Source organism: Dipodomys ordii, unplaced genomic scaffold (assembly GCF_000151885.1).
Source record: "Dipodomys ordii isolate 6190 unplaced genomic scaffold, Dord_2.0 Scaffold87, whole genome shotgun sequence".
NCBI lineage: Eukaryota > Metazoa > Chordata > Mammalia > Rodentia > Heteromyidae > Dipodomys > Dipodomys ordii.
In genome coordinates this window covers 1,167,945-1,187,866 of record NW_012267303.1, presented here as the reverse complement: position 1 = coordinate 1,187,866, position 19,922 = coordinate 1,167,945, and positions in this window count along the sequence as shown.

The following is a 19,922-nucleotide window of genomic DNA, read 5'->3' as shown; positions in this document are numbered from 1 at the left end:
AGGTGGCAGGGCCCGGCCGCCCGCTTGCGCGGGTGGCTGCACACGCATGGCGCGCTGCCAGGCGTTGGGATAGGTGGGTTTCTGTAGCCTATGTCATTCAAGACTGCTCTCCTGGGGCGGGGAATGTGGCTTAGTGCCTAGCTTGAGTGAAGCCCTGGGTTCGATTCCTCAGTACCACATACACAGAAAAAGCCAGAAGCGGTGCTGTGGCTCAGGTGGTAGAGCGCCAGCCTTGAGCAGCAGCTCAGGGACAGCGCCCAGGCCCTGAGTTCAAGCCCAGGACTGGCGGTGGCCCGACTACGACGACTGTTGACTGTTTCCTGTTCTACCAAGCACCACACTGATTACATCTCCGATTAAGACTCCTGCCCCTCTTCATCTACTCGTAAGTTAAATTGATTTAGCACTTGCTGCTTGCCAGGATTCTCACTAAGGGTCAGTATGCATTGCCTGCATCATCGCTGTGAGGTGCTGAGCTCCCATACCTGCATTTGGTACCAGTTTTCCCAAGAGCAAGAGCTTCCACAGCTGCTTCTCCACCTTGCAGCATCTGCCTCCAACTCTTGGTTTGTAAAATACAACCAGGTGGGACCTGTGTTTTAATCTAATCTTGTCCATAGTGAGGGCCTCAGCACCTCACACGTGAAGCTCATTGTGAAGTTTGATGCCTGGATGGCAGCTGCAGGAGCTCTCACAGGAATCTCCAGGGACATTCTCAATGGGTGACTGGGAATCTCTTCCAAACACAACTTCTATGTCCCCAGGACAGCCTTGCTATATAGCTTCACGTGCTGTACATGACCTCAGTGGATTTTCAGAAATCTAATAAAACAGTAGATCTGTAGGGACTCTTTCTGGACAGAGCCAGATACAATGGGCCCATGCCTCTTATACCAGACTAAGGCAGGAGGATCAAGAGTTTGAGGCCAAAGCTGGGTGCCAGTGGCTCACACCTGTAATCCTAGCTGCTCAGGAGGTTGAGAGCTGAGAGGATCGTGGTTTGAAGCCAGCTGGGGCTCTTACCTACAATAAATTACTCAGAAAACAAATTGAAGTGGCCCTGTGCTCCAATGGTAGAGCACTAGCCTTGAGCACAGAGCAGCTCAGGGACAGCACACAAGCCCGGATCAGTTTTAAAAAACAAGTTTGAAGCCAGCCTGGTCTGCACAGCAAGAACTATCTCAGATGAATTTTTTTAAAAATGAAAATGAGCTGGGGGTGGGAGGTGTATCTCAGTGGTAGAGTGCTTGCCTCACAAGCAAGTAGGTCTGAAATTGATTCCTAGTATTATAAAAGGACAAAGAAAGAAAAGGAATATTGACTTGAAGAATCCTCTCCTAGTAGAATTCAGGAAGGCCCAAGCATTTCTCCTTGACTGCAGCCCTGAGACCTCACCAGAGGTGGGCTCCTGATACTCTCAGGGATTGCCTTCAGTAATACTGGACACCATGTAGAGTCTCGTCAGCTCAATCTGGTTTGTTCCAAGAATCTAGGGACAGGTGCTAGGACAGGAGGACTACAGCAACAGAACCCAAAAGGAAGGAAATCTGTGAAAGATGCCCTTTCGTAACCGCTTACTTACCGGCTTAGAGTCTGCTGCTGCTTTCCTCCCTGCTCTCTCCAGGAGGGGGGTGAAGCTGAGATGGTTGGATTTGAAGGCTGTAAGACTGGCTAAGCAAAGATTGTTGGTACCATCAGTGAAAACCTGAAAATGAGGCCTTTGCCATGTTTGCAGCCTCTTTATGATTAGGTTTGGGATCTGAGATGTTGGATCTCAGCCAAGCACCAGAGTAGACGACACATCATCCAAGAGGAATGGGGGTTAGGTGAGAAGCCAGGGTAAGGTCAGAAAATTGGTAATCAGGAGCAGGTCGGTGTCACCAGAAACAGTTACAGAGACAAAGCCAAAACAATCTCCAGCAGTGGGCCAGGCATAAAGAGAATCTGGTGGAAAGCCAGGTTGGAAATCCAAAGGAATATAGATGACTAGCCTAGGAATACACCCTGTGCAGGAATCAAACAGAATGGAGACAATAAATGAGTGCAAACTTTTCATCTGCACAATGATTTTTTTTTTTTTTGTCAGTTGTGGGGGCTGATCTCTGCCCCTGGGCGCTGTCCCTCAGCTCTTCAGCACAAAGCTATCTCCTTACCACTCGCCACAACGCCACTTCCGACTTTTCTACTTATATGGTGCTGAGGAATCTAACCCAGGACCTCATGCATGCAAGACAAGCACTCTACCCTGAGCCAACTTCCCAGCCCAAGTGCAATGATTTTATTTGTTTGTTTTGAGATAACCTGGTTGTTTCCCAAGCTGGTCTCAAACTCCTGAGCTCAAGTGACCCTCCCATTTTACCCTCACAAGGAACCACAAGTACAACAAATAATTTTTAAGAAGCAGATGTACAGAGCTTACATCCACTTAGGACTTAGGCAAATCAAAACCAACTATTTCACATTGAACAGACTAGCAAAGAAGAAAAAGGAAAAATCTGTCAATGCCAAGAGTGATGAGAATGTGGATTTGTGAACAGAAAGAACTCTCAGGCTGTGCTAGAGAAGGGTGAAATAGATTCAATAATTTGGTCATTTAGAAATTTCTAGCAGAAAAAGATACCCTTGGGCCAAGTAATTTCCTCTGGGTATGTAGAAGAACCTACCCAGATGTACAAAGACAAGAATGCCAGGTGTACCATTGCTTCTTAGGAGGGTGGTTACCACTGGGTGTTGAGAAGGATGGTCTACAAGAAATCACAAAGGTTTTGACTGTGCTTCTATGTTTTATTAAGGCAGGTTTATTTAGAATTTTACATTCTTGCTCACATCTGGCTGTACCACTAGAACCAGACATCCAGCCCTTTTGTTACATTCTGTATGACCTTTTCTGTGTATCAAATATTTTATAACACATTAAAAATGTACTCATTGAGCTCCTCCCTGTGCTGTGTACTGTTACTTCAAAATCTTGGGGAAAGGGTAAAAATGAGCCAACAAGGACTGCGAAGTGTTCAAGGAGTGAGTTTGTAGGGAGCACTAGTCACATCCATGAGGGACCAGGCTAGTGTTTAAGGTTAAACAGGTGTGGTAGCATAATATGCAAGGAACACTATTGATAAAGAAAAATGTAAGCAAAAAAAATGGACTACTTGGGAGCAGAAAGATAGTCTGGCCAGATTTATGATGAAACTTGAATTCCACAGGAAACAGATGGGGAGACAGGTATTTACAGAAGTTGAACTATGACGGTCTACAAAGGAGGTACCAGAGAAACCAGAGATGGCTCGCTTTGAGACAAGTCATTAGAGCCTTCACACTGCCACAGAGATCACTGGATGGGAGCTGTCCCTAGGGTGGGGCCCACAATCTTGGAAGAAGATGTGCTGTCCATCTGAGGACAGTTGCCAAGGACAGGCTTATCTTGGTCCCTCAGTAGCCAATAGTCCCAACACCTGGGGAATGAGAGCTTTGGTCCCAAAAGGGGTTCTGGACAGCATCTTCACACCCTTCCCTGGCTTGATTAAGTTCACTCAGAAGAGCATCTCTCGGATTCTGGTTGGTCCACTTTGCCTCCAGCAAAGCCTCCTGCCTCCCTCCAGTATTATATCATCCCAGTAGTCCCTTCCCTCAAGCTAGCACCTCTGCTTTTCTTCATGGCTTATCTGCTAGAGTGACCCAGATCCCCATCCTGGGGCCTTCAGAACCTCTGGTCAATCGGTGTCCTCCGATGTGGTTGCAGACTTGTCCACTTCCCATCCAGTTGGGCAGGAGAGCATGAAGAGACACCTGCGTTCACAGAGGTGCCTGACTGTTCTTCCCCATCCCCATTATGCAACAGCGTCCTGCCACATCCCGAAGGTCAGGAGCCAACTTCTTTCCTGGCCTGGTCTCATGATACAAGGTCCTAACATACGCCAGCAGCATTTGATAACTTGAAAGTTAATGGGTTCTTCCTGATGTCCTTCTAGAATCCTCCTGTTCTGGGAACTAAGTCCTCCAGAAGAGCCTAGAATTGTGAGAACAGGAAGCACTAGTGCGCCTGAGGGGTGGTGAGTTGCCACTCCTACTTCCTCTCCCTGGCCCCCACACCTGTCTTTCACTTGGAGGATGCAAGGCACATTTGGGATGTGTACCACCTCCTGGAAGTGACACCCTGAGAACTGGAGGGGCCCACCACTCTGGGCTCACAACCAACTCCTCCCATGCTATACGGTAGGCCGGTCAGTCCAGTGCATTGACTGTACAGCGACTCCTGGGGGTGGATCAGATGCTCTGAACCCACACACAAAATCCATGCCAGTGCACACAAGTGCACAGGATGCTGGGAAAGTGAGTCTTCAACTGGGTGCCCATATGCCCACTTAAAATGTAGAACTTCTGTTGAGGAGTGGAGGACTTAATCCAGGTGGGTGCACACTTAGGAAGTGTGCTAGCAGCTCCCACAGCGAGTTAAAACGAAGCAACTGACGGTGCATGCTGTGGAGCTGCTGCCTGGCAGAATGACAGGCCATGCCACTCCCACCTCCTATGGGTCAGGGGTCCCTTCTGCCTGGTACACCACTCTTCTTCCCTTGCCCCCCAGGTGTCCCTTCTGTGTGTCCTTAGTGTCCAGGCACTCAAAACAGAAACCATGCAGAGGCAGGCAGTGCGATGTAGGGGTACTGTGCGCCAGATGGCTCCATCAAGACCATGCACTCTCATTTCCTGAGCTGCTGCAGTCTCTCCCTAGGAATTGACTCAGGAGAGGGCATACCCAGTGATGGGCCAGGGGAGACAATAGGCCTGGAGCTCTGTCCCAGTTCGGGCCATCTCTGAAGGGCTGTCCCAGTTCCAAGTGATCTAGGATCACCTACACTGTGATAAGAGTCTAGCCCCATCCCTTTCAGGCCTTGTTCCCAGGCTCCTGCAAGACCGCCCCCCTACATCCATTCTCAGACCAGACAGACATCATCCATATCAAAGTGACTGGCTTCTGGTACTGACTCTCACACCAGTGTCCCAACCAGGAAGGGACAGAAAAGCTCAAAAGAAAAAACCCTGTTCCACCAGTGGCTCTGTTTCATCCAGAAGGTTCCTGTTTCCAGCCAGCTTCCTTATTGGCCAGAAGTAAGGCAAAGTATAAAGCAAAGAATAAACCTGTCACTATGGAGAACAGGCTACCATGATGGTTTGGACCAATCAGAACCTCCCCTCTCAGACCTGGAAAGGGCTGTTAAAGCAATTAAGCTCAGGACAAAAGTGGAGAAAAGGGTGGGATCAGTTTGGGGGAGGAAGAGTCCTGTGACCTATAGGAGAAGCCGGAGTGCAGGAGAGCTCCAAGACTCCAGAATTCAGAAAGCAGAGCCTCCCAGCTCTCTCCCACCTCTTCCTCACTGTCCTCCAGCCTCTGCCCTATCCCATAAGGGGAACTGAACCCAGAGTCTTGAGCATGCCGTTCAGGCTCTCTACTCTTGAGCCTTGCCCCCAGCCTTTTTTTGTTTTGTTTTATGTTTTGTTTTTCAGATACTGTCTCAGTATTTTTTGCTGTGGCTGGCCTCAAACCCTAGATCTTCCTGCCTCTACCTCCTGAATAGCTAGACCTCCAGGTATGCAACACCATGCCCAGCTTTGACTTTATCTTGATGTGATATTCTGCTTCACTAGTCCAAGACTGTTCCAGGATTCCTGTCACCTTGAGGGTACAGTCCTGCTCCTAAGCATGTTATAGAGGACCTTTGTGTCCACACTGTCTTCCTTGTCTTCTCTACTCTCCATTCTCACTTCCGCACAAGCCAGGCATCAGGGTAGAGTAGGGTTCCCAGTCCCAAAGCTCCACAGAGCTTTGTCACGTCCAGTCCTCCAAGCCAGCCTCCCACAGATCTGAGTTCAATCCTCAATGCTTAAGTATTGGGGGGAGGGGTTGGCACACAGGGGTCCTGAGAGTGATCTGAGAGCCTTTCTTTTCTACCTGTTTATGTGATTATTTGCCCCTGCTAAGCATCAGGGAAGGGTGGAAAGGAACTCTCTTGGCACAGCTGTATTTTACACCTTCTCTACTCTCAGCAAATTTTCAGTTTTAGATGTTCTCCAAAGGCCTAGTCACCCCTACACCCTTCTGTGCCTATGGTTGCTGTTAGCAAATCACTGCAGACTGGTTGAAAACAACACACTTTTATTCTCTTCCAGCTCCAGTCAGGAACCCAACGTCGGCCTCATAGGGCCAAAGTCAAGGTGTGCTGAGATATAAGGCACAGTCTGCTTCTTTTTCAGCTTCTAGGAGCCACCTGTGTTCCTTAGCCTGTGGCCCTTCATTTATCTTGAAAGTCCATAAAGCTGTCACTATGATAGCTTCCCTGTCAAAAATATTAAACATCCCTCTTAAAAGGACCCCCAGGACAATTCAGGTGCTTAGTCACTGTTGCAAAGGCCCTTCTGTTTGAAGGCCACATACATGGGTGTAAGGGGACACCAGTTCACCCTCCCACAGTAATTCATGTCATAGCGTAGGCCCCGCCTCCTCACTGCTTCCCTCCCCAACTCAGCACGGCCATTTCTACACTTTAGACCCATTCTTTGACAACACCTCACTTGCTAGCACAAAGTCTTACAAAAGTGGGGGTGTTGCTGCAAGAATATATCCAACTCAGATTCGCCTACACTCTAGTGGGAATTCATTGGAGGTGGCCCAGAGCTTGGAGAAGGACCAAGAAGGCACTGGATGGTGACCCACTGGGCCAGCTCTTCCTGCCTCTCCTTCTAGGCCTCGGACCCATCCCTAGGCGGCTCACAAGAAAGCCTCTGTTGAGCCACTGGGCTCTTGTGCCTACCTGTGAGCCAGTCCTTGGGCTAAGAAAATTTCCCACTTGGGTCAATGAGGACTCTGTTCAGAAGAACTACCATGCATTGATTACTTTCCCACACCTTGCCAGTTTCTGTTAAGGTTTGGCAGTAGGGCAGGAGGCTGTCCACATCCCACAGCAGTCAGTCCCTCAGCATTTTCATCCCTAGATCTAGTCCACTGAGGCAGAATCAGACAGAGCAAGATTACAGAAGCAGCAGAAAGCACAGAAGCCCAGGACCTGTGGCAAGCTCGGGAAAGCTGCCCCGGGCAGACCCATCTACACGTGACCCATTTTGCACTGCAGCTGAAGGACCAAGCTTTCCGCTCTGGATTCCATAGCCCAGATGTCACATGACTTGCTGGGCTGAGGCACTGCAGGATGTCTTTTCTAGAAGGGTGAAGGACAAAGCCTGGCTGTTCAGGACAGTTCCTCCTGACTCCGCTGGTCTCATTTACTGTACCTCTGTCCATGAGTTGTCAGCAACATGGGAAGAGCCCAGCCCTCCAGAATCATCTGGAGACTTTTCCTCCTGCAGATCCTCCTTGGGAGCTGGCCAAATCTAGTGGCTGCTACCCAGCGAGGGAGGACTGAGAGGGAGAGCGGCTCCAGGAGCCCCCGCAGCACCAAAGCCAGGGGCATGGAGGGTAAACTCAGTAGATTCCATGGCCTGAAATGTCAACTTGTTCATCAGATACATTTTTCTTTATATTTTAGTAGCCTGTACTAATTTTACCAGGGGTGGTTGTGACATTTCCACACGGATGTACACTGCCTATACCCTCCTTTACCTTCCTTTTTCCCCTGAAAGTACTTGGGCTTGACCTCAGGCCTGGGTGCAATTCTTTTGCTTTTTCACTCAAGGCTGGACACTTGGGCCACACCTCCATTTCCAGCTTTTTGCTGGTTATTTGGAGAAAAGAGTCTCACACATTTTCTTTGGCTGGCTTTGAACCTTGGTCCTTAGATCTCAGCCTCCCAAGTAGCTAAGATTACAACCATAAGCCACCAGCACCCAGCCTTACCCTCCCTCTTTAAACAATTAGAACAGGTTTCACTGTTCTGGTTTCATAAAAGTTTTCAACCATGTTTGTCCTCACTCACCCTTTTTACTAACCCAACACCCTTTCGCTGGTACTCCTCCAACAGAGTCTGTTTTACTTACCTGTTAGTCATTTAAAACATTTTTAATTGGATAACATGTGTACTGTGTCTGGGGAAAAAAGGGGGAGGGGGACAAAATAATTTAAGCTAACCAGGCACCGGTGGCTCACGCCTGTAATTCTAGCTATTCTCCTGAGATCTGAGGATTGCAGTTCAAAGCCAGCCTGGGCAGGAAAGTCCATGTGACTCATTTCCAGTAAATCACCAGAAAACCAGAAGTGGTGCTGTGGCTCAAGTGGTAGAGTGCTTGCCTTGATAATAATTTAAGCTAGCACTTTTATTTTAGGGTCATGTTCTGCTCCCTGGTCCTTCCTGTGGCAACACGGACTTTAGACTGTCTTCCTTCAATGTCAAAAGATGGCTGCCGGGAATCAGATGCCACCGGCATCTCTGTTCAGAGCCAGGGCTCAAGAGATGGGGCCATTCTGGTACCAGTCATGGTGCCCAGCTGGATGTCCTGCTCTTTCTGATCTATGCTTAGCTCAGTTTCTCTCTGTCTGTCTGTAGATTCCACATCGGGAGACTCAACCAACTGAGGATTGGAAGTCTCTGGGCAGGGTACATGTCTGTACTGATCATGTGCAGTTAATGTTTTGTCCTGTCATCTTCCAAATACTGTAATATGACAACTATTTTTATGTATATGTGTTGAGTATTGTAAGTCAATTGGAGGTGAATTAAATTAACGGGAAGGTGTATGTAGCTTATATTCAAATACTGTACCATTTGATGGAAGGGACGGGAGGACCGAGGACTGTGGTACCTAAGGGTCAGGGGGCTGGGAACCAGCGTCCCATGGATGCTGAATGTTACCTGTACTTGCTGCCCCTAGTGCAATTACTCTGTGAAGAGGGACAGCCCTAGTCTGGTTGCTTAATGCAACCAGGTTTCCTCGCTGGACAGGGAGAGGTGCTGGCCCTTTCCCACATCTCCTATGTGCTAAAAACAAGGCATGTATTTGTTTGGAGATACTTTGTGGGCCATGAGAAACAACTTGATCAATTTTCCTACAATAAAGACAGCAGCCAGCCTCCTGATGTAGTGTAGCCAGACCCTCGTGATCACTATGCAGGTCAGCAGTCTCTCCACAGGGGTCTTTCCTGTTCCTGGTTAGGTTCATTCCAGGTCGGGTCTGCAAGAGGGATTTGAATGTTTCCACTTTGTATCCAGCCCTACAAAGAGGTCAACCCCTGTGACTTCTGAGAGTTTGTCATCAGTTTTGTTAAATTATAAGAAAATTTAAATTGTTTTCATGTAAAAGAAAGTCAAGAGTGGGGACCATGCCCCAAAAGCTAAAGTGCAGACTTTCCAAGGGCCTTTCCGGATGCATGTGTCACGGGCAGAGGTGTGCGTTAGGAAGGGCCTCCTGCGGCAGAGTCCTCCTCAGAGCAGCAACCGCAACTTCACACACACACACACACACACTGCCCCCCATGCACATCTTCCTGGGGTTGCCATGGACTCCCTGGACCACAGCCACATGTGACCACAGTCACCTGATAGAACAGTGACTGACACGAAGACTTCCTTCTTTGGGCAGCTTTGGGGTAAGAAAGCAGCCACAGCCACTCCTGTGAGAGGCTGGCCCTTTGTGAGGTGAACGGGAGAAAATAAAGCCACACTCACTCATAAAAGCAGCAGGCAGGGGAAGGGACAGGACTGATGGCGGTCGATTGCCCGGTCCAGGTGGTCCCTGAGTCCCAGCCTTGCTCCTTTCCTTTGCACTACCACCAGCACGGTTGCCCAGGCACTGTGACAGCCCAGCCAGGAGAAAGAGCCCAGGTCTCAGAGGATGCCCTCAGAGGTGGTCAGCTAGGAAATGAGGACTTGTCCATCTTACAATACAAATCAGAGGCCACCATGAGTCATTGAGGATTCATTGGGGAAAAGAGATCCAGATGGCCAGGGATGATAGATGTGTACCACCATGCCTGGCCTGCAGTCCCTGTCACCCTGTGTCACAGTGTGTCACAGTGTGTCCCTGACTCCCCAAAGCTCAAAAACTCCCAGGATCTCCTGGGGACTCACCCCTGGCAGCACAGTGGATAACATGACTTCACCTTGAAAGATGAAAATGTGGAGGCCAAGAGGCTAAGGAACTGCCTGCTGAAACTCCAGCTGGAAGTGAGAAGGGCGTGGATGTGGCGGGGGCCAAGGGCTAGCCTCACAGCTTTCAGTGTCCGCCTCGTGCTGCATCTCTCACACTGGGGGTGAGAAGTAGACTCAGCAGTGGGATTTCCTCCCTTGACAATGAAGCTGGGACCAGAATCCTCTGCGGCACGTACCCCTCCCCCACTTTGGCACGAATGTGGCCAAGCCATGAGTGGGCCATGTGACCCTTGGGCTGCAAGGCCCTCGTGTGACTGGAGGGTCACAGGGGAGAGCCACATGAGTTCATGAGGGTTCACAGACTGAGCATCTTCAGGCTGTGTTTGGACCACCTCTGCTGACCACTGTGACCAGTCACACTCCAACACAACCAGCCCAGTCTTCCACCTGTACTTTTTTTGTGTGTGTGCCAGTGTTGGGGCTTGAACTCAGGGCCTTTAGCCCTGGGTTGGCTTTTTCACCCAAGGCCAATGCTCTCTGCCACTTGAGCTACTCCTTCCCTTCCAGCATTTTTATGGTTAATTAGGAATAAGAATCTTAGGAACTTTTCTGCCCAGGCTGGCTTTGAACTCAACCTCCTGAGTAGCTCGGATTACAGGTATTATAAGCCACTGGCGCCAGCCCTGCCTGTAAAATGGAAGTGAAGCACCTGCCCAGCATATTCCCAGGGTCACAGTGGCAGTCCTGAGGCAGCAGACTAGGAGGCACCTTGTAACCCAAACTCTGAGCAAACACATGAGAATGCAGAGCTGAGAGAAGTGTCTGTCTGGGGCGTGACCCTGGCCAGGAGTGGCAGCCGGTACAGGGCCTCTGACTCCTACAGCCGCTCCTGGGTTAACTCCACAGAGAACATGGCAGAGACCGATGTCTCCAGAACTCCAGTCCTGGACTGGAGATGAGATGCAGAGGCTCAGGACTCGGGCTTGGCCCTTCTTCACTCACAGTCTGATGCCAAGCACAGCAAGGCTGGGTGGTGTTGCCATCCTCAAGAGCATCCAGGGTGCACGAGACCTGGCAGTGCACAGCCTGGGGACATGCTGGCTGGGGACCCACAGGAGCCCACAGTGGACAAGGGAAATAGGCAGCTAAGGTGGCAGAGCGCAACAGGACTGGGATCTTGCCTGGTTTGCAGAGAGCAAGATGAGGCCTGAGTTTCAAGAGTCCCCTCATGCAGTTCCAGAGGACCCCCTTGATGCAGGGGGGCAGCCCTGGAACCGGCACGGCCTGACACTGTGGCACTGGACAGCAAGAGAGGAAGTCAGGAAGTGTTCTCTTCTGAGGCACCCCAAAGGCCTCCCCTCTGCAAACACATCTCCACGGGCCTCAGTTTACCCAGTGGTAAATGGTAATGTGTCAAGAGACAAATCCGTGACTTTGGGCCCAGTCAGACCTGGATCTCAATCCTGCTGTGCCAAAGTGGGCAGGCTTCAGCGGCTCTTTGCCTCTGTTTCCTCCTGTACATGAACCTCAAGTTGCTTCAAGCTCAGCACAGGGCCAGCCTCCAGTCCGTGCTGGCTGTTTACAATCCTGTGAACCAAGCAGAAGTGAGTCCTGGAGTCTGGTTTTTATTTCAAGCCCAGGTTTGGTCCGTACTGCCCACGCATGCCACCCTCCTCCCTCCAGGACGGGGGGACAGTGGCTGTCTGGACAGATCCCCCTGGGGCGTGACAAGGATGTGGGGGCCTGGGCTCTGTTGGGGGAGTTGGCGATGCTCTCCACCAGCCATGGCAGCCCCTGCTCCCAGACAAAGGGATCAAGGCACAACTACCATGAAATGTCACTCAGTGTCACCTGGGAGAGACTCCTGCCATCCCTCCATTCTCTCTACCACTTCAGAGACACAACCACCTTCACCTGAGTCTGAGGGCTTTGTGGTCAGAAGGGCCGGGGGAGGGCTGGGGGCTGGAGATGGAGCAGGGTGAATTGAGGCAGGTTGCGGAGGCTCAGGCTGGGGGTTGGTAGGGAGCAGGATATGGCTAGGGCCAGGGAGCAGCATGGTGACAACAGACTGGACAGCCCCTAGAAACAGTCTGGGCTGAGCCTGCCCATATTCTGCCTCGGGCAGGCCCCACCTCCTTCCCTTCCCCAAGAGGAGAGGGCGGCAGGCCTCTGGGAAGAAAACACACAGGTCTGCCCAGGCTTGGGCCAGTGCCACAGAATGCCCTTCCCCCATGGCCTGTCTTGTGCCCATGTCCAGGTGGCACAAGCTTAGGCCACCCACAGCCCATCGCACCTGGGCCAGAAGGAACGGGTCACCCTTGAAGCTGCTTGGGACGGAGCTGGGCCTCTGCTGCCCTACTGCCCTCTCTGGTCCCTGAACCTGGAAGCAAGAGCTCCAGGCTCACTTTGAATGTCAGGCAGTGCGTGAAAGGTGTTGGCCAGCAGGGGGCAGAAGCCAGGCAAAGCACAAAGCCACGGCAGGCTGAGGCGTGGTCTTCATCTCTCTGGCAGGGACTGTCCATGCTGCCGGCCACACACCCACTGCTCCGCTCTTGGTCTGCCACTTGCAGGTTTCTCTACTCTTGTCCTCACTGCTGTGGGATTCCCAAGAGATGACAGCCACCCCCTTTCCTATCCCCCCCACCTCACCAAACCACTTGGCCACTTGGTCAATAGCAGCTCACCAAATGAGCTGTATAGAACTAGGGACCCCATCCCCAAAGGGCTGTATAGGCCACAGAAGGTCAGCCCTAAAGCATGCACACCTGTGTACCTTCTTGGCCCTCTCCCCAGCTCTGTCTGCACAGGGCAGAGCCATGCATGCCCAGCACGGTGGCCTGCAGACGGCCCTGGGGCCAGGTTTCCCAACAGAGGAAAGCGCTTAGCCGGGGAAGCCCCTGAGGAGCAAGGAAGGCCCAGGCCAACTTCACACTGCTCCCGATGCAGAATGAGCTTGGCGTTGTGAGGAGGGGGAGGGCAGAGGGCCTGGGCATCGCCCGTCCCTGCCTGCGCCTCGGCTTCCCACCTGCAAGCTAGGGGCTAGGGGCCTGCCCTGGCCAGCTCGCTGACTGCCAGGATCAAAGCTGGGGGGAGGGAGGGAGCAAACCACCGAAGGAGACCCGGCGGCCTTCTCTCGTTGAAAGGTCCTATCTGGGTCAGCTCCCTGGCCCAGAGCCAAGGCTCGGTGGGCATGGCTGACAGCACCTGTTGGAGCCTGGCCCGGCGTGTGGCACGCCCTCCTTGCCCCGCCCACTTCCTCTTTCCTTGTTCACTCCTGTCAGCCACTGACCCCAGGTGCTCCCCAGAGACTGGCTGCCCGTGTCTGTCAGTGCCAGCCCCCGATTTTCCAACAGCCAGGCCTCCGCCCAGCCCTGACTCCCGCTGGCCTCCCCGCAGGGACCCTGCCCCACCTTCACTGCCAGGCCTCCAGCGGTGAGGACCAGCTCACAGCACTGCTGGGGAACCAGCCATAGCTCCCTTGTCTGTGGAAGCCTCCTCGCCCCCCCCCCAAGTTGGGCGGGCTCTCTTCTCCCTCTCCTCAGCACTCCAGGCACCTTCTGATTGGCAGCTATGCCCTCTGCACAGGCCGGCCCTCCCCCACCTCCCCCCCACTCCACCCTCCCACCCCCCACTTCCCCCACCCCCCTCACCCCACCTCCCAACCTCCACCCTCTGAAGTCACGGCTTCCTTTCAATGGAATCTCAGGGCTCTAGAAAATTCCAGCCCCCAGCTCTCTCCAGGGCACCCTTTCTGTCCCAAGCCTCCCCTTCCTTCCCACTATGAGCCAATGGTGTCTCTTGGGAGCTCAGCGTCCCCCTCACACAAGGGGATGGCATCATCACACCCACAGGCCAGCCAAGTGGGCACAGACAGTGGGCTGGGCCTGCTGGGAATGAAGGGTTTGGAGACATGGTTCAAGAAGCACTGCGGGCTGTCCCCACCCCCACCCCGGGCAGGAAGGCATCCGTGGCTTGCTGATGTCCCTTCCCCCCCAGAGGTGTGCCAGCCTCCAAGAGCCCCGCCCTCGGAGAGCCCGTGACCTGCATCCTTGAAGTGCCTGGACTGCCCACGGCTCGGCACTCACCCCCGGGGCACTCCTGAGTCACAGCTCTTCATGGCCCACTGCAAACCTGGAAACACCAGATACAGCCAGAGAGCTGCCGGGGTGCCTGTGGCCCCAACTCCACGTGACCTGGGCGTGTCTCAGCCAGCGCTGCTCAGAGCCTCACGGGCCCGTCTATAAAGTGAGGATAACCACTCCATCCTGTGTGTCTCAAAGGTATGCTGAAAGATCAAGTACAGCTATAAATGGGGAAATTGCTTTGATGTTCTGTCAGGAGCTGGTATTAACTTAGCACAATGTCTAGAGCGCCTCCACGCCCAACTCTGCTAACTGCTCATTGAAGAGCTGCCATGGTTGGGAGTTCCAGCACATAGTAGGAGCTCCTGAATCCTTGAGAAAGAGCTGCCCAGCGGTGGAGACTCCAGCACATAGTAGGTATTCCTGAATCCTGAACAGTTAATTCATGCAACGCTAAAGACCAAAGGTACTCCTCAACACTAATGTGCAACACAGTGCATTTTCTCTCAGGCCAGTTCCCCCAGGACTCCTGCCCTGGCTGTCCGATCCGCGCTGACCCTTGACACACAGACTGCTGGCCCCGAGAACAGACTGGCACAGGAGCACCTTCCAAATGTCTCCTTCTGGCGCTGGGTTAATGCTGTGATGCACCGGACCGCGTGCTTCCGGCTGTTTCCTTTCCAGGAGAGAAATATGGTAAAGGGTGAGTGGGTTGATTTCCTGCAAGAGTTTAGGCAGGAGACAAAGACAGTTCTGTAGACCTTGAGGCTTGGCCCTCCCTACCTGTTGTTCCCAGGGAAGTCACAAAACATACTCCAAACAACCCAGCCAACAGCAGGCTAAGCAGCCTGGGCCAGAGGTGAGCCAGGAGCTTTAGCGCCCCAGGTGGGCAAGCTGGGACCTAGAGACAAGCGGGCTGGCGGTCCGGCTTCCAGCCCAGGGTATCTATTGTTTGGCTTTGTGTTTTTGTCATGATGTGAGTGGAACCAGGGCTTGGTGCATGTTAGGCAGGTACCCTACCACTAACCCACATGTCAGCCCTGCCCACGGCCCTGCCCAGTGAGCGACCCCATCTACCTCCTGCCCTGAGAGGAAGGACAGAGGACAGAGGACAAGGAGATGAGCAGGCCACAGCGAGGGAGGAAGGGCACAAAGGTACAGATGAGGGGGTGGCTCTGAGTTCCCGCTCACCCCTGCTCCCTGGGGGGCCCCTTCTGTGTCTCCTGAAGCGAGGCAAAGGCCAGCTGTGTCCAGGCCACCCAGCAGCCAGGAAGGCACTGGTTCTCCTCCACCCTGCCCCAAACTTGCAGAATGGCATCTCGGGGGGCCTGTGGCTCCCACTCCTAGTGATCTGCCCTTGATCGGCGACAAGCTAGAGACAAAGCTGTGTGTGCCTGGGAGGAGGGCGATTCTCACACTCACTCTGGGCCTGCTGTGGGAGGAGACTCAGGAATTTTCCAACACCAGGAAGTCAGCAGGGGCTGTGGCCTCAGAGCAGCTGCTCCTAGCAGCTGCTAATTAGCCATGCTGCTCTATTTCAGCTGGAGCCTAAATGAGGTCACTCACCAAGTGCCTGCGAGAGCCCCGAGCCTGAGCAGCCTCCCTGCGAGGGCCCTGGGCGCCTGAAGCTAGGACTTTCAGGACGCCCCACAGCCTGAAACAGAAAGGTCCCCTGGATGTGGGTCATGATGTGCAGAAGCCAGAACTGTCCCAGCAAGCTAGGAGACACTGGCCACCCCCACCTGCTCGGGGCCATCTTGCGGGGCCTCTGCTATCGGGGTGCTTCCAGCTCTCGGGAGCCCACTCTGCCCGCCTCCCTCAGAGCCAGGCTCCGCAGTCCTTAAGTCAGCTAACCACCCCCACCCCCCTCGGTGCTTTGGCAGGCCCTAGGTGAGGAGCTGGGCTGTAGCAGCCACTCTAGATGCAGCTCCTCGGGCCCTTCCCTCCCCTTCCCTTCCCTCTCTCCTCAACCCCAGCCTCAGGAAAGGGGGACATGTGGCACCACAGCAGCTCACTCTTGACCCCGTACTTTTCTGGGACACCCACTCTCCCTGTGAGAATCACATTTGGTGAGCATGGCCCTGTGCCGATGCTTTGCCTCTTCAGGCCCCTGTGTCTCACAGGGCACGTAGGTCTCCATTTATGCAGAAGTCAGGTGACTTGTCCAACATGAACACCACTCATCAATCCTGCCACTTCCCCGAAAGCCCAGAGATTCACCCACTGAGCTCCAAGATGCACAATTGGATGAGGGTTCTCATCTTGAATTGTTCACTCACTGAGGGAAGGGAACGATGCATGTGGACCCAGATGTTCAGGTGCTACAGAGGATTTTTTTTGTTGGTACTGTTCCTGGGGCCTGAACTCAGGACCTGGGCACTGTCCCAAGCCACAGCTCCATTGTGACTTTTTTTTTAGTAGTTCGCTGGAGATAAGAGTCTCACTGAGTTTCCTGCCTGGGCTGGCTTCAAACTGTGATCCTCAGAACTCAACCTCCTTAGAAGCTAGGATCACAGGTGTAGCCAGAAACCTTAATGGGAAGGCGAGCACAAAGAAGGTGTGTGATTTCTACCCAAAGGGGATAGTCTGCCTACAAGGCAGACACAGAGGCATCTGTTGGAGGTTAGAGCCAATAAGTAACAGCTTTCCTGAGTTCAGAAGCAAAAGAGAGACAAGACATGGAAGTCAAACACGAATCAAATTGTCAGCTATGTTCTCATAAACTAGGCTAGTCCCACAGGATTAATCCACCAGATTGCCTTCCCACCACCTGCACGGCCATCAGAGGCCAAGTACTGAGGAAGTGAAGACGTTTGAACCTGGGCCCCACTATGGAATGCCAGACAGAATGGCTACTTTGGAAAATGGTTCCATCACTAGTTAAACGTAAGTCAGGATTAGACCTGCAATTCCAGCACTCCACAGGCAAGTTATGGTCAGGTGCCGGTGGCTCGCCTGTAATCCTAGCTACTAACGAGACTGAGATCTGAGGATCACGGTTCAAAGCCAGCCCAGGCAGGAAAGTCCATGAGACTCTTATTTCCAATAAACTACCAGAAAACCGGAAGTGGCGCTGTGGCTCAAGTAGTAGAGCGCTCACCTTGAGCTGAAGAGCTGAGGGACAGCGCCCAAGCCCAGAGTTCAAGCCCCACAACTGACCAAAAACATAAAAAGAGGCAAGTTCCAGGTTAGCCTGGACTATGTCGTGAAACCCTATCTCCAAGACACCCCCTCCCAAAATGAAAAACAGAATTGAGTCTCAGAGACTCAGCAATCCCACTGTTAGGTTTGTGCACATGAGGCTGAAAATATGTTTATACAAAAGCATTCCGTGAGTGTTCATAGCATTCATGAAGCCAGAATGGAGACAGCCCAACATATATCAACTGATGGGTAGGTAAGTATGCATAGCACAGGCACACAATGGAATATTATGCAGCCACAAAAAAAATGGAGCACAGATCTATTTGAAAACACAAATAGACTTTGAAAGACTCAAGTTAGCCTCTACGGTTCCAGTGTAACCCAACTCAGCCCCTCTGTGGTGTCATGAAGAGTCCCCCAGGAATGGACAGGGAATTAAAGAAGAGTCAGAGGAATGCGGCATAGGCCCTTCTTGTTCTTCTTGTCCTCTGCCTGTGAGGACACCGGACTGCACCATCTCTGAGGAGCAGGCCTCCGAGGTGCTGGGTATTTAACCTTGACCTTGGGCTTTCCAGCTTCCAAAGCTGTGAGCAATCAACCTCTGCTGTTACCAATAACCCAGTTCTTACTGGCTCCATTGGTGATGAAATGACTAGAACAGGGAAACACATGGAGCAGAAAGCAGGTGGAAAGGAGGCTGGGCGGGGCCTATTCATGGGCAGAGGGATCCATTATGGGAAATGAAAATGGTCTCCAATTGGTGATGGTAGTGGCTGTGTAGCTGTGACTGTACCGACAGCCAGTGAACTTTGGACCTTAAATCAGCAAATGGCACGGAATGTGAGCCATATCTCAATAAAGCTGGTATTCACCAATCAAAGGTAGGCTGTGGGGTTGGACTTGGATTTGGGGCCTTGGTTAGCTATGACTGGCCAGTGGCTCTCTGGGCCCCTAGAACTCTGGGCCTGTGGGTCGCCGGGCTACGCACCCCTGTGGTGACGGCCTGTCCTACCAGAGTAATCGTGTAGTTCATTTTCCATATAGCGTCTACAACGCTGCAAGCCTGCATTTGTCCACCTCCCTCCCTCCATTTCTGTTCCCTCCTTGTCTACCCCAAGGAAGACAGGGAAAAAAAAATTCAAAATAATCACCAGAATTTTAAGAAGAGACCAGAGCCAGGTACCAGTACCTCACACTTGTAATTCTCTCTAGTCAGAAGGCTGAGGGTCATGGTTTAGAGCCAGCCCCAGCAGGAGCTCATATCTCTAATAATCTACCCAAAACAGGAAGTGACACTGTGGTTCAAGTGGTAGAGCACTAGCCTTCAGCCCAAAAGCTCAGGGATAGCACCGAGTGCCCAAGCCCTGACTTTAAGCCACAGGACAGGCACCAAAAGAAGAGACAGGAGAGGGATGTGAGGGATGTGAGGAGAGAGAGAGACAGAGAGAGAACATGGAGGAAGAAGAGGCGGCAGACTTGCCAGGCCCTGGGCCGGCAGGTAAGACGGGGACTGGGATGTAATCCAGGTTTTCATTTATAAACGGGGCTGGTAGAAGCTGGCACCGTGTGTCCCAGGAGTTGTGCTAGGCGGGCGCCTGCCCTGGGCGTGTCTCGTTCTCCTAACCAGTCTCCTACTGCAGCCTTTAGACTCCACTCCCTGGGCTATCTGGGTTTTGGAGACAACGCGGGTGACTGGAAGATTTTTCTAACCTTGGATCATCTGCTGAGGTCACCTTGTCACCTCTCCCCAGCAACAGCAGCCCGATGAGTAATGACATCCTTCCACCCAGCACCCCCACGGCCCTGAGAACAGAGCTCCAGGGAGGAGAAAGAAAGAAATCAGAGGATTCTTACAAATCTCATTCAGTCACAAGAGGATTTCCTCCTCATTGTCCTCTGGCTCTGAGGCAAAGTGGACGGGTAAAAACAGGAGTGTGTGACCCCCAGTCCAGAGAATGCCTAGCTCCCCAGTTCCCAACCTCCCAGAGCCCAACTCCAGGCTTTTCTACCAGACTGCCTTCTTGACTCCCTGGACCAAGTACGCAGGACCCTGGGCAAGGTGCTTTCAGAACCACTCTGACTCTCAGCCTGGGCCCTCATTAAACATGTGTTTCTGGCCCTGGGGACATAACTCAGCAATAGGGCGCTACGTTGCCTGGCATGCAGAAGACCCTGGGTTCCAGAGCCAGCACCACAAGAAAATGTTTGTTCCTGGGATTGTTCAGCTCCCTGTCTGCATAAAGAGGTTTACACTGGGGCGTTCTTGTCTAGTTCTCTGCCTAACGCACAGCAGGGCTGAGTAATATACTTCTGAAGCGGCAGCGCTGGGCAATTGCTCAATGGCAGAATGCTTGCAGAGCACAGAGAGGCACTCTGCCCACTGCAGCACTGCAGAAACACAGCAGCCGCAACACCCTAGTCACAGCTCCCCATCTGCGCAGGAAAGCAGGGTGAGTGGACCGGGCTTCCCGGCTCTGGCTCTGTGTGGTCAGCCCGAGCCCCAGCTTCCAGTCAAGTTCATCACTGACTTCCTCCTCCCCCCGCTGTCTGCAAATGACTGGGGGAGGGGTTCAGCTTTTCAGCACACCCTTCACTTTCTGGGGGGGCCTTGCCACCTGGGTCCTGTGCACAGTGTACGGGGCTGCTGTGTACTGCGCCGCCCGGG